We start from the raw sequence: 23542 nt of genomic DNA on the forward strand, positions 1-23542 counted from the left end.
CTTGTACTCCACGTAAAGCAAAGTGCTCCCCTTACTCTATTCAAACATTATTTGGATGAATGGATAGGTAACTGTAAAGTCACTCCTGGTTTTGCACCCTTGTCCCTCTTGGATAGGGGCAACATATAAACATCCCAGCATATCCTTGTTCTGCCTATCGCTGGGTTAGTTATACATTAAAGAGAAGGGCTAAAATCTGCTATAAGAATGTAAGGCTAGGCATCTTAATACCCTCACAAATCAATAGCCTAGTAAGTACCTATGAACAGATTTATATCAACTACCTCATTTTTTTTTTTTTAGGAAATTCATGCTTCGGTTCTACCTCCTCCTTTTCATTCATTCATATTTCTACAGAAAAAGACATTGATGAGCATATATTCTACTACCTGATGAAGCCAACATTCAGTTACTGATATCTGTTCTCAAGGCCACCTGTCCCTGCAGCCTATCCCAGGCTCTCTTGAATGTCTGTACAGAACTACTTCCAGCTACCTGCTCTAGCAGCTTACTTTGGCTTACATTCAAGTGATTGATATTAGAGTGCTTGAATTACAGCGGTTGAGCTTTAATGCTTGAGACAGTAGCTGTTCATAAGTTGTCACTCACTCAGCATAGTAACAATGTGTTATGCTTGAAATGTAATCTGTGCTTCGTTGTGTGAGCTCATCCCAGAGAAAAAGTCAGATGCATTTCTTATATCTGCTACCTGAGCTGCATTCTGTGTATTCATGTGCATATGCATGCTCACGCAAACACACATGCAATCTTACATACATACACGCACATGTAATCATACATGAGCTTGCACACACACGCAATCCTACATATATACATGCGTACGCACGCACACTCACATACACATACAGTCATACATGAGTTCGCACACATGCCCACACAAACACACACACACACACACACACACACACACACACACACACACACACACACACACACACACACACACATACACAATGTAATATGTGTCCCACTATGGAACAGACTGAAAGTTGAGTCATTGTTGTCTGTTGTGAGATCTTGGCCATGGCCAGTTTTTAGCAACATGATCATGGGTTTCATAGTGAAATGAACCAGGTCATTATGGATGCCAGAGATTTACATCTTTCATGGGAAGTAAAGTAAGTTTTGCATTTTGCTTAGCCGAGCTCTTAAATGACAGGTGTAAAAATTTAGCCACTGAATTTTCTCTAGGGATTAGCAGTATTTTTTGAGTGCTGTGTCCAGCAGCAAACCATTTCATTGCAGCAGACTGGGTTGTTGTAATTTAGTAAACAAGGTAGAGTTTACAACGGTAAAGGAACACAATGCATGCACAAGGCTTGGAAACAGCAATGCTGCTACCAAGTGTGATCAGTCATGAAATATAGTGCAATAAGACTATCCTATTTTTTCCATTGGATTTTAGAATCACTGACTGTGGACATTGGATTTTAGAGCTCAACCAGTTTTATTAAGTTTAGCTATCTTTAGCATAAGCTTTGGTGAATGTCAGTAGTGGCATGGTGAACAGTGTGGTCTTTAATCCCATTGTTCTAGTATGGAGAAGTGTTTTTTTTTTTTGTTTCTTTACTGCTAAGTTATTATTTTGATATCTGTCTCTGCACACAGAATAATGGCGTCATCTGTGTTTCAAATACTACTAAAAATCAGTGATCAGTTTTTCTAGGCTTCCTGATTGTGTAACCTTTAGTTCAGTACTTTTGGATAGTTCATTTCTGTAAATGAACACACACTAAGCTGAATAGCAGCACTATATACTGTTTTTATCATTGAATGAGTTTGTATAGTCATTTTTCTTAAAAACACTTGCACAGTATTTGCCAATGCAGTTTAAAGATTATGTAAACACTTCCTAGGCTTGCCACCAATTTGCTTGTATAATGCAAAGAAATCATAAACTGTCAAACAAAGAAGTGCTATCATATCCTTCTTGCTCTTATTTCCCAAGAAGCTTTTTTTTTCTTTTTAGTATTACATCTCCTGATTTGCAGTCCAGCTCAGTCTTATATTCCAGAATAAATTATTTATATAAATTTAGCCAATCCAAACATTTTAATGGCCCCACATTTAGAACCAACAAAGATAATAAGTACCATTCTAATGTTCAGGTCTGTTAAAAAAAAAAAAAAAAAAAAAAAAAGCTGCATGGAATTTTTCCTTAAATGGTTAAATGGAAAGGATGGGAAGGCAGCTAAACAACCCGTGTCAGCATGACATGCTGCTGAACAGCCTGCATCAGTGTGACATGCTGCTGAATAGCCTGCATCAGTGTGACATGCTGCTGAATAGGCTGTGTCAGTCGAACATGCTGTTGAACAGCCTGTGTCAGTCTGACATGCTGCTGAAAAACCTGCATCAGTCTGACATGGTGCTGAACAGCCTGTGTCAGTCTGACATGGTGCTGAACAGCCTGTGTCAGTCCAAGTCTGATATGCTGCTGAGCACCCTGTATCAGTCTGATGGGTCTATATCATTTAAACGAAAGTTCAAAATGTCGATCGCTGTAAACAGTGAAAATGCCGATAATCGAATCCTTTATTGTGGGGGGCTGTGCCCCCACACCCCCCCCCGCTAATTATACATACCAACTCCGAGATCACACTACAGTGAGGAAAGGGCAAATTTCCCGATCTTCACTGTACCGTGATTTCACAAAACAGACATTGATTATCGGCATTTTCACTGTTTGCAGCAATCGACATTTTGAACTTTTTTTTAAATGATAAAGATCCAGTCTGACACGGTGCTGAACAGCTTGTGTCAGTCTGACATGCTGCTGAGCACCCTGCACCAGTCTGACATGCTGTTGAACAGCCTGTGTCAAGTCTGACATGGTGCTGAACAGCCAATGTCAGTCGAACATGCTGTTGAACAGCCTGTGTCAGTCTGACATGCTGCTGAGCACCCTGCATTAGTCTGACATGGTGCTGAACAGCCTGCGTCAGTTGAACAATCGGTTGAACAGCCTGTGTCAGTTGAACATGCTGTTGAACAGCCTGTGTCAGTCTGACATGCTGCTGAGCACCCTGCATCAGTCTGTCATGCTGCTGAGCACCCTGTGTCAGTCTGACATGCTGATGACCAACCTGCGTCAGTCTGACATGTTGCTGAGCATCCTGCGTCGGTCTGACATGGTGCTGAACAGCCTGTGTCAGTTGAACATGCGGTTGAACAGCTTGTGTCTGTTGAACATGCTGATGAACAGCCTGTGTCAGTCTGACATGCTGTTGAACAGCCTGCATCAGTCTGACATGCTGCTGAGCACCCTGCGTCAGTCTGACATGGTGCTGAATGGCCTGTGTCAGTTGAACATGCTGTTGAACAGCCTGTGTCAGTCTGACATGCTGCCGAACACCCTGCATCAGTCTGACATGCTGCTGAGCACCCTGCATCAGTCTGACATGCTGTTGAACAGCATGCATCAGTCTGACATGGTGCTGAACAGCCTGTGTCAGTCTGACATGCTGCTGAGCACCCTGCATCAGTCTGACATGCTGCTGAACAGCCTGTGTCAGTCTGACATGCTGCTGAGCACCCTGCGTCAGTCTGACAGGGTGCTGAACAGCCTGTGTCAGTTGAACATGCTGTTGAACAGCCTGTGTCAGTCTGACATGCTACTGAGCAGCCTGCATCAGTTTGACATGGTGCTGTTGCCTACTAATGAACTACTAGAGTATTGGCAGACATCACCATTGTGGTAACTGAGAAAAGTTCTTTCTCCTTGCAGAACATCACTGAGCATGCAGCCATCCCAGTGGCACACAGGAATAAGGCCTTGTCATTCAATTGACCCATGGAGCAAACAAGGAATGGTGTGGAACTGCAGTCCTGCCACCTGCAGTAGGATTGATGTGCAGCATGCAAAGCATGGGTCAAGGGTACACGTTTAGCTCTGCCAAGTAGTACTTGTGTAGCAATCTTCAGCTTGCATGTGTGGAGACATGTACATGCAGTGGCAAAAGGCAAAGACTAGAGATAAAGAAGGGAGTGAGATATGGACAGGAGGCTGAGGAAGCTGTGTATACTGTGCAGTGAGAGTACTAGCACTTTGACATGAGTGATTGTCAGCCGTTACAGGGTGGGCTTAACCCATAAAGACAGAATCCCCTCACACCTGCGTTACTGCCTGCATAATGTCCGTGCTACAATAAGCTCTTATCTCATATGGGAAAACAAGCCCGATGGTTGGCAGGTGTGGAAGCAAAAATTTTATACAAAAAAGTCAATATGTGCAGTCAAGACCACCCAGAAAACACTGTAAATCTTAGGACAGAAAGTGCAGGGCAAGAAAAAATGCTATATTTACCTTATGATATTTGGCCTTTAAAATATTATGTCCCACAATGATGGATGTCATTATTAGATCCACATTTACATGCGCTATCAAAGAGTGATGTCCTTTTGAAGGTACATACTTGGATGGAAATATATCAGGAAGCATTTTTTTTTTATAATGAAGATGAATGAAAAAGTAATGGCTTAGATACAGCCTTGTGGAACATTTGGAGACCCTGAAGAACAAACAAGAACTCAAGACCAGAATTGGATATATAGTTAAGGAAAAAAAACTCTAATTATTATTAGTTGTTGACTGTAATGCATCTTTTTTTCTCAGAGAATGAAGATAGACAAAGCAACATTTTGAGCCAAAATCAAGGACATTCCTGAAAACCTGGGTGTGGGACGCTGCAACTTTCAGACATAACTGTTAAAAGTCAACCTGAGTGTTCATAGCCCTCCTCCACCAGAAAGATAAGCAAAGTGCTTAAGAGTAAAGTTTATTATGAACAGACCTTTGCTTGTAAAACACAAAACTGTGTTAATTCATATAAAAATGAAGTTTCTGCCTTACTCATCAATAAAGAGAGGTGCATCCTAAATATGAGAATGTGAAATTCCATTATGAAAGTGTAAGTCATAGTAACTGTTTGGTAGTCTATATATAACAAGTTCAAATGCATACAAAAATGGTTGCATCTGACAGCAGATATGTGACTAAACTAGAGCAAAGATGAACATTTGAAACTACTTTCTTAAAAGTTTTACATAGAATAGAAGTCTACTTTTGAGAATGCTAATGCAAAAATTGTGAAAAACAGTTTGCCTGTTGGTGTAGAGGTAAGGTGTCCGTCTGTGCCATTGGCAATGCATGGTCAGGAATGAACCCAAGTTGCCAAAAGGGTGGAAAAACAAGACCATCGGCTATCTCTGCTATACCAGATGCGGTGTGATTTTCAGTGCTACATATGTAACCTCTAGTAGCGACTATAAATCTTGCCAGCAGCTAGAGTAAGCAGGGAAAAGTGAAAGACCTACATTACATGATGTGTAGGTGTGAACACCAGGCACGGTGATATCACAGCACATTGCCCTTCTACCTGGGAATCCTAACCAGCCATTGTAAAGTGATGGTTGCATAAGTCCAGTCACCAAAGTTTACTGAGTTCTTACTCCCCAATTCTAAGGACTGGTAAGCCTCCAGGCTGTGTTCTCTAAGGAGTCAGGAGTCCTGTCCTTAGAGAAACTTAAGGAAAAAGTCGGGGTAAGGGAGCAAGACAGATGACAGCAGCCACTGGGTGGGAAGCGAGGGAGAGTACTTAAAAGGGCAAAACATGAATATGGAGTCTTTAAAAAGGCTAGCAAGAGTAAAAGTATCTATGATTGTTAAATTAAGTAAACCAAAGTTAACCATAGTCAAAAGAAAACTGTTTCAAATGAAAAGTGTGATTATTTATTTGATAAACTAAAGAAAATATTTTTTCAAGCCATTTAAACGTTTGCCCCTAGACTCTGGAACAAAAAATACCATATTGTATACACAAGGCAGGATTGGGACAATCTGTGCTATGACTACTGTGATAAAAAATAAATGCAATTTTATATTTGAATCTGTGTAATTGAAATGGTCTAAAAACATAGGTTTAAGGACTGCAAAATCATGGAATGACTCTGGGGTTAATGAAACATAAATAGAAATACTCAAATAAGAGTTTGGAAGTTAGAGTCTGATCTTCTATTTAAAGAAGAAGCAAGCAGAAGAAACTTCATATATAAATATTCTTCAAACTATAACGTAAGCCCAAAATTTCACATTGTGGAAGATGTAACAGAAAAATTAATGAAGTATTGTTGCTAAGTCTTGGTATGAGATCCAACCACCCTTTCAGTGTTGGGAGCTCCTATGTCAGAGCTGTCTTCCCCTCTTCTTTGAGAGTAGAATCAATGCTGACTTGGGTGTCCTTAGGAGTGTTGGAATCAGCATCAGCATTCACGTTCTTTAACAAAATCATAACCCATTCCTCAAAGTAGGAATGAGATTCACCATCTGTCTTTGCTCCTCCTGTAGACACCAGTGTATTTGAATCCTTGAGTCCTCATTATCAACTCAAAGATCAGAACAGCACTGGGCTCATCAAACCCTCCCTTCAACAAGGAGCCCAGGCACTTCCGGATCTTTGGAAGACTTCTCCCCTTCCCAATTCCTAGACAGTGAACATGTTAGAGAAGACATACAGACTCTCCAGTGTAATCATTCACACCAAGCACTGACCTTGATGAAGAGGAAGGCTCCACCCAGTCACCTCATGAAGAATCCAGATTTAAGGATATCCTAGAATTAATGTGTCAATATGACCCACTGACTCCACTTTCCCTGGATGAAGAAGTGTTATTTCAGGCATTTAGGTATGCTCCATCTACTTCCTGGATGGTCTATCCAGCTGACTGAATGACTGACCTGGTGGTGGATAGGTCATGGCAGGACCCAACTGTTATTAAATCTATATCCCATAAGCTTGACAAAATTTTGCATCCACCAAAAGACTGACCACACTGCAGCAAGAGCCCTGTTGTGGTGTCTATTATTGTGTTGACAGTCACCAAGAAACAACTTTCTGAGAAAAATGTCATGCTCCACCTTCTTAATGAGGAATGTAGGATGATGGATCAAATTGGGATGCATGTCTCTGCATTGATAACTTTTTTCCTTTGGGCATTAAATTGCATTACCTATATGATGAGGTTCCAGAGAGACCTGGCAGAGTAATCGTGCTTATATTAAATCAGCGAACTGATTTGTTGGCCCCATGTAAGTGAAAGCTTACAACCCCGAACACTTAGAACAGCGATTTAATCGCTGTTCCAACCAAGAAAAAAAAACTTTAAAACATTACATAAAATGGGGGCCTTCACCCCCCACACTCCCCCTATTTAAATAAACCAACTCCGAGATCACACTACAGTGACGAAAACGGCAAAATAACAAAGGCGGCCAAGTGATTTCTTTCCCAGGGAAAGAATTCACTTATATGCCGGTTCGGTATTTTGCAGTTTCTTGCTTTCAAGTTCGATCAAGACGCATTCGAAAGAATGCATCTTCGATCATATAATAGGGAACCGAGTAATCATTTGCCTGTCTGTGATGACCTCGTACCCCACACACCAGGAAGCAAGCTGTCACAAGTGTCTACCATGCTGGCTATTACCAGCTTCTCCATGAGGTTGCTTCACAGCTGCTAAATGAGTATGTATAGCAGTGGGCACTGACATGCTTGGTTAAGCCATCTTTTGTAAATGCACCTTACAATGAGACTTCATTGTTTGGTCACAGGGTCAAACAGAAGTTGTTGAAAAGTGAACAGGGAGGGAAGATCGTGTCTACCACTGGAGTCTACTTTGAGATCCCTCAGAGGTCCTTTTCCAAGAACCAGAAGGGTACCAAGGCACTCTTGATTAAAAAGTTGCAACATCTTCCTTTTGATTCTGTTTCAGGCAAGGGATCTCATGGCAGAGGAGGAACTCCTTAATGGACACCAGACAGAGGCTGATGGGAATTCACAGAATCAGGGATTCAGGGGTCCTTTCTTCAGAAAACTGCCCCAATGCCTCTGAGGGTTTCCCAGATTGCTCCACTCTGGAGGAAGTCTTGAGGCAGTCAGGTGCTCAGAAGAAAACTGATTGAAGAACGCCATATTCAAAGGCTACACCATTCCCTTCACAGCAATTCCCAAACAGTCATCCCCACCTCTTCCAGACATGTTGTCCCAACAAAAGACAGCAGCGTCACAGATAATCACCAATGTCCTTCAAAAAAGAGCCATCTAAGAGATCCCACCACACCAGAGAGGGTCCAGTGTCTAGTCTGCATTATTTTTAATTCCAAAGAAAACAAAGGATATCTGGCCCATTTTAGATTTAAGCAGCCTAAAACCTTAAGTTTAACTCATTCACTCCAATGGAGCTCAGAAAGTTTGCAGTCTAACTTCCAGTGGGTGAAGCTTAAGCCTTTTGACAGAATCAAATTATGTACTCACATTTCAAACAAATGTTCATTTATCTGGACCAATAGTGGTTATGAAAGAAGTATAAATGGCAAACCCTTCAGCACAAACTGTTTTTGCAGTGGTAGTATTCTTTAGGTTCTAGGTCTTAAACTGAATTTTATAAGCCATAGTAAATACAGTAACTATTACATTTGTAATATTTTGTGAACGACTTACAATATCTCAGCAACCACTCAAGTTACATACATACTGTTAGTGGCATTTTATTTGTCTAGCTGAGAGCTTTCATATAAGACTATGGATTTCTGTCTTTGTTACTTTGTTCTTGAGATATTTAAAAAATGTGAAAACTATATCTATATAAATTATATCATAAAAAAGAAATTATGTTCTTACCGTAAGGTTCCATCTGTGTTGTCTATTTCCATTCTTCCTAGACTTCTGGGTTTTGGATCCGACTCAGCTGTTTTCCAAGCTCAAGATTCAATGCAAGTTTCTACTCTCCATCCCATAATGACTCCTTCCCCCTGAATACCTCAGATTGAATTTGCTAAAAATTATATAACTACGATATCTATAGAGATACAGAATAAGAAAAAAGGTCCAGGAGCTCAACCCAGGGACTATAGGAACTACAGTTCTTGAGAAAAAAATAACTCCGTCAGGTCTAAATGGAAAAAGAGGCCAGGGGGAAGGAGGGTGGGGAGGTCAAGGAAGAATGAAAATAGACAACACAGATGGAACGTTACGGTAAGAACATAACTTCTTTATCTGATGTTGTCATTTTCATTCATTCCTTGACCTGTGGGACAGAGACCCCAGCTACACAGAACCTAGGGTGATCCTTATGGAAGGATATTCCAAAGCACCATAGAGCCAAAACTGGCTCTAATCATGGAAATGATGTCTAGTTTGTAATGCGAGATAAAAGAATGACACCTTGACCAAGAGGCAGCTGCACAGATATTGTCAATCGACATTCTCAAGGAAAAGGCTTGAGAAGTCGCCATAGATCTTGTTGAATGAGGTTTGACACTTCCTGGCAAGGGCAAACCTTTTGATGAATAAACAAAGGAGATGCAATCTTGCAACCATCTGGCCAGAGTAGGTTTAGTAACTGCGCTGCCTTTCCTCACGTCTGAAAAAAGATATAAACAGTTGGTCATATTTTCTGAAGGAATGTCCAAATAAAAACGTAATTGCCTATGAACATCCAGAATATGCAGAGTACATTATCTCCTATTCTGGAAATTAGAAAAGAAAACTGGGTGCCCCTAAGAAAAGCCTTACAGAGTTTGGAAGATGCTAGGATAGCAGAGTTTTCCCCAGTGTGGAAATGCAAAATGGCTGCCAGCTAAACCTTCACTGTGGAGTAGCTGGCATCATTCTGAAACAGAAAGGCCAGGAAATCTAAATTCACAACTACTGATAAGCCCAAACAGAGAATCTTTTCCATTTGCTCTTGTATATCTTCCTAGTAGAAACTTTGTGAGCTCAAATCAGGATCTGTTGGACTGGTGATGAAAGCCTGGAATGTCTAGCCATCACTGGAAGTGGAGGAAACCATGTGGTCAGTTTTAAACCTTGAAGTTTCAGATGTGTCTGTCCTGAGGGGTGGGACAACAGTTCTGGAAGAGGTTCCAGTGTCCAAGGCAGACAAAGTAAATGAGACCAAAGAAAAGTGAATCAAACCAGAAAGAAGTAATGAGGATTACTTTACTCTTTAACCAGTAAACTTTCCGAAGGAATTTGGGAATTAGGCGTAATGGCGGAAATAAATAGAGTAGACTGGGAGGCCAAGCATGGACTAGAGCATCTCTCGGGGGCTGTTCTTGAGGAGAGATCAGGGCAAAGACCTTGCTGCATTTGTTGTTGAGGGGAGAGGCAGAAAGGTCGCAGCAAGGTTGACCCCAATTGTGGAAGATCATATTTGCCTCTGACTGGTTCATACACCACTCGTGAAGCATCAGTACCATTCTGCTGAACCTGTCTGCTAGAATGCTGGACTCCCCTGGAAAGTGTGTTGTGACTACAAAGTGGTTGGTAGAGATCGCTCATTGTCACACTCTCATTCTTTCTCGACACAGTAGGAAGATCTGGTTCCCCCTTGTTTATTGATGTACCATACCATGGACATATTTCCGTTTGAATTGCAATAGTCCCGGAAGAAAGAAAGCTGTGAAGTGCTTGCAGTGCTAGAAAAACTACTCATTTCCAGGATGTTAATATGCAATTTGGTCTCCTGCGAGTACCACGTTACTTGGACCGTCCATCCCAGAAAATGTCCCCTACCCATCCTAAATGGGAGGTGTCCTTGGTCAGCGTAACATTTGGCAGGGAAGAATAAAGGGATGGCCCTGGTTGACTTCTAGGAGCCACCAGAGAAGAGAGTCTTTGAATAACCTCGGCAGTTTTATAGGGTGAGTCAGAGGATGTTGATATAACAACCACTGAATTGATAATGTCCAGGATTTGCTTGTATAAGTGTGTTGTGAGCAATAATGTTATCATGGCAGCCACAGAACCTAACACTCATAGAACTAGTTTTGCTGGAGGAGATGAGATTGCTGGGCTATGACATTAAACATTGAGTCCAGAGACATGGAATTCCGTTCAGTTTTTGCACTTGTGTGATTTCTGAATGATGGTAAAGTTTACTTTGACTTTGATTTGAGATACAGGAAACCTTAGAGGGGACACCCTGTCTGGAGGAAGTAAGGCCATATTTCTAGTTATGTCCAAATGAGCTCCAACAAAGTCGATTATCTGGACAGGACTGAACTGCGATTTTTGAGTGTTTGCAGTTATGTCCAGAGTGGGAGCTAATTGTAACATGTAATCCCTGGCTTGAATGAGTGGATGCCTGGTTGAAGTGGTTAGGAGCCATTTGTCGAGATAAGGAAACACATGGAATCCCTGCCATGCATTTGATGAACACCCTGGGGGCTGTGGTGAGACCAAATGGAAGCACTCAGAAAGTACAGTTGTGTACACTTACCATAAATGTAGATGTTCAATTGTATTCACTGTTGCAGTCCTAACAAAATGGTTATCCGGCTCCAGGTAGCCCTCAGTCGGCTAGAATACCAAAGGTAAGTAAAAATGACATCGGTTGCTGATGGTTGTTAAGGACATCAGGGCGTCCGATACAAAAGGAGGCAGCCAACGTCACTTCCTCAGTCTTTCTTGCCATAACAGTCAGGAGTCCCCAGAAAGTAAGGCTTAAATCAAAAACCAATTTGACAACAAATTAAGCCTGTACCTCAGGAAAAAAGAATGGGAGAGGACCACAAAATGGGGGAAGGAGGGAGGGAAACCAGGACCAGTGAATACACTCGAACATCTACATTTATGGTAAGTGTACACAACTGTTCTGTGTTCATTGTGTTTCACTGTTGCAGTCCTAACAAATGGGTTGATTACCAAAGCCCAGAGAAACAATGGGGGAGGAACCAACAGCATCAAGGGTTGAAGATAATGCCCTGCAACACCGCAGTGGCAAACCTTGCCCTGGCTCTGCAAAACAGAGGCAAATTATAATGCTTTGTGAAAGTATGAACAGAAGACCATGTGGCAGCCTCCAAAATGTCTTTAGTAGGGACATCCCTTAGAAAGGCTGCCGAAGTGTAAGCCGCCCTAGTAGAGTGGGTCCTAACCCCTTGAGGAGGAGCTTTGCCATGAAAAGAATAACAAAAAGTAATGCAGTGTGCAATCCATTTAGAAATGGTCTGCTTAGAAATAGCTTTGCCCTGGGCTCCGGGGGCAAAACTGACCAATAACTGTGCTGATTTCTGAAGGTCCTTAGTCCTGTCCAGGTAAAACCTGAGCTGTCTGTGCACATCAAGAGAATGTCGGATTCTTTCACCTCTATTGCGCAGATTAGGAAAGACGATAGGAAGGTGTATGGACTGATTAAGAGTCAGGCTGGAAACCACTTTAGGCATAAAGGAGGGATTAGTCCTCAGAGGGACTCTGTCTGCATGGAAAATAAGAAAAGGCTCCACAGCCATCAAAGCTTGCAGTTCTGAAACCCTCCTTGCTGAAGTTATAGCCAAGAGGAAGGTGGTCTTCCAAGAGAGAAACTAAATCTGTAGTGGCAGCTGGCACAAAAGGAGGAAGAGTGAGTTTCTCCAGAACAAAATTAAGATCCCAGGCTGAAGTAGGTGCTCTTCTGGGAGGTTTTAGATTGCAAGCACCTCTGAGAAACATTTTCATCAGGGGACGAGAGAAAATGGGCTGTTCAAGAGAACAATGAGCAGAGATGGCTGATGCATGGATCTTGATAGAGGAAAAAGAAAGACCGCCCTGAAGCAAATCAGCCAGGTATTCCAGGATCAGAGGAAGGGTAGGTTCAGAAGCAGACTCCCCTCTAGCCTGCATCCATTGAGAGCACCTTTCCCACTTGCTAGCATAGGATTTCCTAGTGCTAGGCCTCCTGGCCTCCCTCAGCACGTCAACCACCTGTTGTGAAAGGGAGGAAGAAAGGGAAGGAGTCATACAATGAGCCATGCTGCCAAATGGAGAGACTTATGATGAGGATGTAGAATGTTTCCCCTTTCCTGAACCAAAAGATCTGGCTTCAGAGGAAGATGCCAAGGAGGAAGATGGGAGAGACTGCGAAGCAGCGGATACCAATGCTGTCTGGGCCAGTCCGGAGCTATGAGAATAGTCCTTGGATGTTCGTCCCTGATCTTCACTAATACTCTGAGAAGAAGAGGAAGAGGAGGGAAGGCGTACACCGATAGCAATGTCCAAGAGAAGGACACAGCATCCACTTTCCAGGCTCTGCTGTGCTGCTGTCTGGTGCAAAAGAGAGGTAGCAGATGGTTGTCTGGGGAGGAGAAAAGATCCACTTGAGGAGTGCCCCAACACTGAATGATGCTGTAAAAGACTGCTCTGTTCAGCTGCCACTCGTGAGGATCCAGGGTTTGCCTGCTTACCTGGTCTGTCAAAACAATGAGCCTTCCTGGAAGAAACTGAGCTAGAAGATGCAGGTCCAGGGATGCTGCCATGGACCAAAGATTCATGCTTTGCCTGCACAGGGGGTAAGAGTGAGCCCCTCCCTGCTTGTTGATGTACCACATGACCATAGTGTCTGTACTGACAAGAAGGGTCCCTGGAGAAAGAAGATGCTTGAAAGCTAGTAAGGACTGCTGAACTGCAATCAACTCTTTTAGATTTATGTGCAGGTGCATCTGCTGGCTGTTCCAACGTCCCTGTATGCATCTGCCATCCAGGTGTGCTCCCCAGGCTTAGTCTGATGCATCTGTAGTCGGAACTTGAGTGGCAAGAGGTGTCCAAAAAGGCATGCCTTTGTTTTGTAGACAGACTGTTGCCCACCATAGAAACTCCATCTGCAGAGGGGGAAGCAGAGGAATCTTCATATTCAGGTCCTATGAGTGTTGGCACCAAATGTTCTTGAGGTACCATTGCAATTTCCTCATATGCAGTCTTGCATATGGAATCATGAGAATACAAGATGCCATGAATCCCAGAGCTTGCAGGTATTTCCTTGCAGGGAGCTGGGACAGGCTTGCCAAGTCCTTGAAGTAAACTGAAAGAGTTGGTCTGCTTCTCCTGGGTGAGATATATCATCTGGGCGGCTGTGTTCAGACTCGCTACCACATTGAGAGTGTAACCGAGGGAAGAGAGAAAAGTCTTTATGAATTCCAGATCCTTTAATAGCTGTTCTTGAGAACTTGCTTGAATCAGACAGTCGTCCAAGTATGGGTAAATCTGAATTTACTTCTGCCTGCAAAAAGCAATGACTGGGGCCAGGCACTTTGTGAAGACTCTAGGAGCAGTAGATAAGCCAAAGGGCAGCACAGAGAATTGTTAATGTTGCTCGCCCACTCTGAAACGAAGGTACTGCCTGAAACTTTCCCTGATAGGAATGTGCAGATAAGCCTCTCTGAGATCCAAGGTTACCAGCCAGGAATCTTTTTTTAGAAGTGGTAGCAACTGATGTAGAGTGAGCATTTTGAACTTTGGAATTACTAGAAAAGAGTTCAGAATGGAAAGATCCAGGATAGGATGCCAGGTGCCTTCTTTTTTTGGAACTAGGAAAAGCCTGGAATAAAAGCCCTGGCCTACCTGCTGAGTAGGGGCTGATTCTAATGCTCCCAGATGAGACAGAGACAAAATTTGTTTTTCTTCTTCTGCCCTTTGGTTTGCAGGAATGTCCGGGAATCCCTTGGGAGCTGGAAAGGTGCAGAAAGAAAACTTGTGCCCTAGGGACACCGTTCTGAGCACCCATTTGTCGTCTGTGATAGTGGTCCAGACATCCGCAAAAAGGGCCACCCTTCCCCCTAAAGGACTCTCCCAGCAAGCAAGAACAGGCAGAAGTTGTAAAAAGTCATTGAGAGTGTTTTGATTGAGATGCAGGCTTGGAGCTTCCCCCTTTAGAAGTGGAAGCCTGCCAACGCCTAGACCTTTGAGAGGTAGCCCCTGCCCCCTAGAAGATTTGTAACCTTTAGCCCTGGAACGGTCCTGTCTGCTGGAATCACGAAAGGTCCAACTCTTGGAAGAGTAATTCTTGCTAAAGCGGGGGGGGGGGGTGAATTTGCAGAAAATCCTTAACAGCTTGTATGGACTTGGCCTTATCCTCCATCTTCTTCAGTACCTCCTCCGCTTTGCTGCCAAAAAGACTGTCTTTATGCAAAGGTACATCCAAAAGCATAGCCTTGACAGGTTCTGGAAGAGGTTGTTCTCTGAGCCAAATGTGCCTTCGAATAACAGATCCAGTAGCCATAGCCCTGCTGGAGGCCTCAAGGATGTCAAAACCACAATGCAAAGAATGCTTATTGACCAGACTGGCTGAATTCAGTAAATCCTGCATGCCCTTACTCTCTGCCAAAAGAGGTACACTTGCTATCCTAGACTTAATAGCCTCCAAGGTGTGCTGCTGGTACTTCAGCATATGAAAAAGACAATTTGAAGCCCTAATAGCTAGGGTGGCAGAGGGATAAACTTTCTTGCCCCACCTATCTAGGTTCCTAGACTCCCTGTCAGAGGGAACAGGATTCCTGGTAACAGTGGCCTTAACTCATTTGGGGCCCTGAGAAATAACTTCTGGATCAGCTAACAGATTCCTGAAAAGAAACAAATGAGAATCAAGGACTCTGTAGTACCTGTCAGGTTGCCTGGGAGCAGGAGGAACCGAATTCGGAGACAAGGAGTTTTCCAGAAAAACATCATCAACAACTTCCAATACAGGGGGAATAGCAAGAGGCCTATGCTGAGGTAAATCCAGAAACTCCCTAATCAGTTTCTTGGATTGGGGATAATCCTGACTTTCCCATTTAAAATGTTCTCTGAGGGTATTTAAGGTATCACCAAAAGAGAATCCTCTGGAGGAGAGGCCGAAGGGATGGACTCCTCTGCATATGAATCCTCAAAAGGAGAAAAAGCCTGAGAAAATTCCTCTTCATCAGCAGAAATGCCGGAAGAATCAGAACCTGAGCAAGACAAAGCCACAGGGGAAACATCCCTACTCCTTTTAGAAGGAAGAGGCTGAGAACCCCTAATAAGAGTCAACAAATCATTAGCCATTTTAACTATTTGGGATTGAGGGGAATGAGAAGAAGCTGGAGCCTGCCTTTTCACAGGCTTACGAATGGAAGACTTACCTGCAAGCCTGAAGGATTCGGGAGGCCTGGCAACCACTGAAGTTGTAGCAGAGGTAGAAGGAAGAAGTTTGCTGTCAGAAAGCAAAACGGAGGCCTTGGACACCGGAGTCAGCATAGCGGCTCTGGCTCCAGTAGAAGAGGTGACCGGTGACAGGTTAGAAGGCAAAATGGAGGTTGAAGGCCTAAGGGACTCGGACTCAATCAAGGCCTGGGGTTGTACATCAGCGGACTGCAGGGACTGCAAAGGCGTCTCACTGGCTACCGCCTGACCGACGACCAACTTAACCTCATCCGAGGACTTAGCTTTCTGAGGCAAGTCGCGGTCCTTATCCTTACGTTTCTTCAGAACATCTGAAGCCTGAAGACCGGTGGATGCCATACCAATGAACTTAGGCCAAACTCCAAAATGCCTAACCAAAATCTTAGCCCGACGATGGATAGTACGCGGATTAAAGGAGGCACAGAGATCACACTTGGGAACATCATGATCAAGGCCTAAACCAATAATGCAATAGGAATAAAAATCTCTATGGGGAATCTGCTTTCCACAGATAAGGCAATTATTAACTTTTTCTGACATTTGTTAAGGCAAGAAAAGAGGATCCCCAACGGGGTACTTAGCTGTAGTAGACTTCAAATCTTGTAGTCGGAAACCAACAAAGGTAAACTGCCGACTGGCACTCATGCATGAAAAGCTTCTGCTTCTGACTCCGCGGCAAGGAAGACTGAGGAAGTGACGTTGGCTACCTCCTTTTGTATCGGATGGCCTGACATCCTTAACAACCGATGGAAACCAATGTCATTTTTACTTACCTTTGGTATTCTGGCCAACAGAGGGCTACCAGGAGCCGGATAACCCATTTGTTAGGACTGCAACAGTGAAACACAATGAACATCTGGTAATGGCTGGCTCCCAGCCTGAAATGAAGATAGCTTATGGAGCACCTCTCTATTTTGATATGGTAGTACGCATCCTTCAGGTTTGTTGAGCACATCCAGTCATCCATATTCAGAAGAGGTAGGATGGATTGGTTTGTGACCATCCTGAATTTAAAATTTTTTTATTTTTTTTTATTTTTAAAACTTTTTACTGATTTGTTCAGGAATGTCAGCTCCAGAAATGGCCTTAGGCCTCCTGTTTTCTTTGATACTAAAAACAACCTTGAGTAAATGCCCAATCTGGCTTGGTCAGGTAGGACCTCCTGGATGTCTCTTTTTTGGAGCAGCTTTGTAATATCTCGTGCTGCTGCCTCTCTCTGACTGGGTGGCACATCTGGGAGGTAATTTTTCAGTTTCACAAGATTTAAGAAGGTAATGGAGTATCCTTTAGATATGATTCTTTGCACCCACTGATTATTTGTGATGGCTATCCAGGCTTCTGGGTGCAGGGATAAGCACCCCCAACTACCTCCAGAGACAGACAGTCAGGCAAACCTTCAGGAGAGCTGAAAGGGTCTTTCCAAGGAAGAATCCCAAGACCCTTGATTCTGCTGACCCCCTCTGCCCCTGGGGCAGTGTCTGTCATTGTAAATGCCATCCACACACCTCTGGGGGGAGAGTCTCCCTGAGAATCCTTAAATGGACCTTGAGATTTCCTGAACCACAGTTGCTTCCCTCCACATAGATTCCTGGAAAAGGATCTTTGTGGTGTGGAAAAAATGATTCCAATGACAGACAAGGTCTTCTCAGCTTTCTTGCTGTGGCAGAGTGTGCACAAACTGGGGGGGGGGGGGGGCAAACAGAGATGAACCATCAAAGGGTGTACTGACAAATCATGCCTTGAAAGGTTCCACAGAGTCACACAGCTGCATACAGACACAATGCCTAATGGCAATGCCAGAACCGGTGGCCCTAGATGGGCAATCAGCCTCATGGATGAATTAGAAATCTATTGGAGAGTGGCTGTTCTGGAGGAAACCATCTTATAGTTTCATAGTTTAGTTTCATAGTTTAGTACTAGGCTATCTGCCCTGGGGCATTTATAAGCCTAGCCATAGTGATGTGGCTTTAGCCACCCCATGTAATGGTACAAAAGTGTACGGAATAGATTTAGAGGGTTCAGGCGCCTAGGCAGTGAGACATTTCCCTGTGGCACATTTGACTGGGGATACATGGCTGAAGTAACAGTCAGCAGCAGAAAAATATGGCTGCTTGCAAATTCCCTCTGGGCAAAAAGAAGCACATACTGCCATGCTCACAGCTTTAATAACCAAATGCATGGTGGCAGAAGAAGTAATGAGTGTTGTGCTCAGTGTAGAGTACATACTTATGTAACTACAACATGTAGAAGTGTGGCTACAGCATGGAGGACATCCTGCAGGCTACTGTAGTCACATTTATAATCCAGTATTCATTTTAGGCAATGTTCCCTAGACAATGTAAAGGGGATAATGGTCCACACACACAGATTACAAAGGTACTGCCCATTGTGCACTGCATTTGTACTGCCACTGACATGCCCTCAGGCCAGCCTGCTGCTGATACATGCCATATTGCCTGCCGTCTCATGTTCCCTTGGGGACCATGGACATTGTTTTCCCCCTGTGACTTTGGTTCTTGAAGTTGTGGACATGACAACACATTCTTCTCTTTGCCCACAGGGAATTTGCAAACAGCCATATTTCTCTACAGCTGACTGTCACTTCAGCCATGTGTCCCCATTCAAAAGTACCACAGGGAAATGACTCACTGCCTAGGCGCCTGAACCCAGATTTAGAAAACTGTGCCTCTGTCTAGTAGTGACACAGTGAAGACCCCCTTACATAATAGAATTAGTTTACTGTGCCTCTGTCTAGTAGTGACACAGAGATGACCCCTGGGGTAAACCTACGATCTCCCATCCACTCGTCAAGATTTCTCTTGAAGAGAGTCAGGTGAGGGGCTCTGCCTAACATGAACTGGGATTCTGTTCCAGAGTATGGGAAGCCTCTGAGTTATGAATCTGTCCCTCCAGCATGTCCTATTCATATTTCTGCTGAGGTTTAAATTTTTAGCTCTCGTGGTTCTGATGGATTTGGATTTTTTTGAGGTGGAGCATGTCCATCAATTCCTGATTGGACATGGCCTTGTACGTCAGGCACAGATCACCTCTGAGTAGGCGGTATGCTACTGAATAGAGCTGGAGTTTCTTTAGTCTGGCAGCATATGACATATGTTGGAGACCCTTGATCCTCCTGGTGAGGTACTTTTGGGGTCTCTCTAGCTGTTGCAAGTGCCGGGTGAGGTACATACCAAATGGGGCATTGTACTCAATCATGGACCTGATAAGGGAGGAGTATAGGGGTACGATGACCTCCTTTGATCTGGATGTGAATCCCTTCATGATAAGGTGGGCAAGGCAGAAAGTCTTTCTAACCACTTTGGCAATGTGGGTGTCAAATGAGGGGTCACTATCGACTTGGGTCCCCAGGTCTCTGATTACTTTTTCCGTACTCAGTGGGTTACTGTCTATGTGATAATTTGTGGGTACTTTGTTTTTCCCAAAAGGGATGACTATACATTTTTGGCATTTAGTTTAAGGCCATGACTCCGGCACCAGTTGTCCGTTTCAGTGAGGCCTTTCTGTAGGATGTATGTGTCAGCTGGTGTATCGACTATGGCGCCTAGTTTGCAGTCATCTGCGAACTTTGTCAGCCACAACCCTCCCATGTTTGCTTTCACATCTGAGAAATAAATGCCGAACAAGAGGGGTCCCAGGACAGAGCCCTGTGGGACACCACTTGTGACTGGCTTTTAGTCTGACATGGTTCCAGCGATTTTGACTTTATGGGTTCTATCCTTTAGCCAGTTTGCAACCCATCTTGTGACATATGGATTTACATTTAAGCTGCTGAGCTTGTCTATGATGCCTGAGTGAGGTATTGTGTCGAAAGCTTTAGCCAAGTCCAGGTAGGCTGTACGGACTGCTTTGCCCTCGTCAATGGCTCTAGTGACTGTTTCGAAAAAGTCAACCAGGTTCAAAAGGCAGGATCTGCCCTTTACAAAGCCGAACTGGGTGGGATCAAGTGTCTGTAAGTCCCCAATGTCTCTGTTTATGAGTTCCATAATGATTCTTTCCATAGCTTTGCAGACCAGGCTGGTTAAGCTTATTAGTAGTTACCAGGGTCTGTAGAGGTGCCTCCTTTGTGGAGTGGGACTACTGTTGCTGTACGCCAGTGTTCAGGTACATATCCTGTAGTAAGGCTAAGGTTAAATAGCATTTTTATGTGCAGGTTTAGCTCCTCTTGGAGTTCACGTAGCACGCAACCCGGGATACCGTCAGGTCCCATTGATGCTGTGTTTTTAGCTTTGCTGAGGGCGGTTCTCACCTGGACATCTGAGATAACAGGGAGGTTACATTCAGCTGGGATAAGTATTTCTTCTTTTGGGGGTGAGGGAGAAATTTGCACTGAACCTGTCTGCCAGAATGTTGGCAATATCTGTGGGTTCAGTGTATTTTTTGTCATTATGAACTAACTCTGAGCATATCTGAGGGTTTCCGCCCAAGTTTCTAACATAGCAGAAGAAGGCCTTGTGGTTATCTTTAGTGTCCATAGCGATTTTTCTCTCAAAGTTGGCCTTGGATGTTTTTATGAGAGAATGTAGCTTTCTACTAGTGCTGATCAGAGATGCCTTCTCTTTATGGGATTTTGCTCTGTGCAGTAGCTTCCTTCTTTTGTTATACAATTTGTTTATGGCTGGGGTCCACCAGACAGGACGCCTGCCCTTGGTGGAGAGGGTCTTGGTTTTATTTGGGATTGCATGATCCATGCATTCTTGGAGATATCCGTAGAAAGCATTTGTGAAGGATTCAGCATTGTGGGATGTGGTTTCCACTGGCCCAGTGGGCTTAAAGGATACCATCTCAGTTTTAAGAAGTGTAAAGTCGGCTTTTGAGAAGTTTTTCACTGTAGTCTTTTGTGTTGGGGGTGGAAGTGGGATATGTATATCCAGGGTGATTAGTTTGTGGTCAGATCTCACTAGTGAGGGGGTATACTTCCGGTGTGGAGCACGTTGTCCCCATGTTTGTGATGATCAGGTCTAGTATATTATCTCCCCTTGTGGGAGAGGTGACTAGCTGTTCCATTGCATTTGAATTTATGAATTCCAGGAACCTTTGGGTTAGGGTGTTTGGGCTAGAATAATGCACCCAGTCTGTGTTAGGGTACTTCAAGTCTCCCAATATGATGGTGCTTGGTGAGACATTCATATCCTCCAATGTCTTCAGGAAGGCTGAATGGAGTTCCTGAGATTGGGAGGGTGGTCTGTAACATGCTACCAATTGTATAGCAGTTTTGCCTATGGTTAATTGCACCTGGATGGTCTCTGATGCTTCATGTGTTGCCACTAACCTGGAGGTGTGGGTGTCCTTGATGAATATGGACACTCCCCCTCCCTTTTTGGTTTGGCCTGAGTTTTGGGGCCGAAAAGCATGATACGAGATATAGCCTGGTAGCGCTGGGGTGCTCTCAGGAGCCTTGAACCAGGTTTCAGTTACTGCACAGACATCGATGTTCTAAATACTGAGGAGTGCTTCGAGAGCCTGCATCTTGAGATTTAGACTTCTGGCATTGAGCAGCATTACCCTTAATTTTTTTCCATTTTTGTTTTCTAAGGAGGTGGGTTTGTCTTTTGAGCCTTGCCTAAAAAAGGCACTATGGGGGTGGAAAGAGCCTTAGCCAATATCCGGAAGCCCAGTGGTGACAGATGCAAGCCATCCCTTGTGAAGCAGCATGGCTTGTCCAGCATGTCATCCCAAGCAGACAGACATTGGATCCCCCTAGAATGACACCAGTAATTGAGCCAATTATTAAAGCTGATCATCCTGTCTTTGTATTGTGGCATCATTCTTGGTGAGGGCAAGATGCTGCTCAGGGTCAGGGTCATACCAGCCTGGGCTACATAATCAGAGAGCTCCTCTATGTCTCTTTTCATGTAGTCCAGGGAGGTACGTCTCAGGTCATTCACGCCGGCATGGACAATGACGGAGTCATATTTGTACTTGCTTTGGAGTGACCAGAGTGCGTGTGTTATGTGGCGGATCCTAGCTCCCGATAGGCAGCTCACCGTTACCCTCTCCTTGTTCAGCCTGGTAAGTGGAACGTCAGTGTGTCTGACTATAGAGTCACCTATTACTAGTGTATCAGGCATGGTGTTTGGCCTTAAGGGTTGTGATTGTTTGACACACTGATTTATTGAAGTATGTGTTGCATGTGTTATGTTTTGAGGTGGTGGATCTTTGGGTGTCTGCTTTGGGAGCCTCTGTTGTTTTGGTAAGTTTTTTGTTAGACCCTCCGAGTATGTCTTTGTGTTATTATGTGTTTGGTTTGCAGTTGTGGTAGGTCTATGTGGGACTGGGTTTGCTGTGTGTGTGGTTACCTTCTCCTCCTGTCTGGTCTTGCCAGTCCTGAGTTGAGAGAGTTCAGCCTCCAGTTTGGCTATATAGTTGCATCTCTTACATGTATTTGTGTTTGTTGGGAGGAGGAGAGGATTGTCTGTGTACATGAGACAATTGTAACATTGTCTCAAGATTCCCAGATTAACCAGCTGAACCGGAGAGGATGCTAGTAATCTACCACTCGACATGCTAGAATATTATAAGGGAGTGCTGTGCCTTTAAGGGAAGTGGGTACTCACAGGGGTGGTAGGTGGATGTAGTGCTTACTTTAGTTTGAGAGTGCTTACTTAGAAGAGAGGTTTTGAGAACAAGTGCTAGGCTTATAATAAAGCGAGTAGACTGATTATTATAAGAGTAGAGCTTTCTTAAGGGAAAATTTGAAGAGCAGACTTGGCGGAGCCAGAAAAAGTTTAACTGGCGCTGCACTATGCACACAATCGCGCAAAGCCACGCAAACGCAGATTTTAAACAGGGAACTTCAAAAGAGCTAGAAATGGTCCAAAACAACCAATTACTACAAGCTCTTGTGCTGAGGTCACTCCTTCAGGGACAGATAGGCTGCTCAAGGCTCCCCACTCCCACTGGTGAGCAAAGAAACTTCCTTCTATCCATTTAAGGCAATGGACAACACAGGAACTACACCACAGCCCAGAATACAGCAAAGCCTGTATACTGGTCTAAACTAGTCGAGGAGAGGCGGGAAAACAAGGATTTTTTTTGTTTTTTTTTGTTTTTGAGATAGAAAGCACACAGAATTGCAGGAAACAGTAATAAATCAGTTACACAGGCTAGCACACTTTAGTGGGCAGCCTCAACAGTTAAATTTAACAAATAAACAAATGACTTTCGACCAATTTTCGACTGAATGTAACTTTAAGTGCAGATAATATATAATGCAACAAACAGCTAAAAAAAACAGTTTAAGCTTGTTCAAAGTAAGCAAGAGAAGGTATTTTAGGTAAAAAACAGCAAAAAATACATGCTTGCGTTCTTCTTCAGACATGGACTAGGACCAAGCTAGACGGTTCCTCGATTAGGTCCCTCTGTAGACTAGACTAGACCAGACTAAAAAACAGTTTCTTTCCGCTTTCCGTTAGACTGTTGAACTCTTTGGAAAAATGAACCATGATGTCTGTTACATAACTAGCCTATCAAGGGGCTTATTTTATGGATGTGCAATAATTAAGTGCAATACTAGGGTGGCTCACCTACACACTGAAGGACTGTAAAGTGCA

The 23542-nt window shown here is 43.7% G+C and overlaps 1 protein-coding gene across 1 annotated transcript in view; it reads right to left on the reverse strand.

The window, feature by feature from the left end:
• TMEM38A (transmembrane protein 38A) overlaps window positions 1–23542 on the reverse strand; it is a 292537-nt gene that overhangs the window by 156481 nt on the left and 112514 nt on the right. The gene's annotated exons all lie outside the window — the stretch shown is intronic.

Source organism: Protopterus annectens, chromosome 13.part0 (genome assembly GCF_019279795.1).
Source record: "Protopterus annectens isolate FY-2018-M chromosome 13.part0, PAN1.0, whole genome shotgun sequence".
In the NCBI taxonomy this organism is placed as follows: Eukaryota; Metazoa; Chordata; order Ceratodontiformes; family Protopteridae; genus Protopterus; species Protopterus annectens.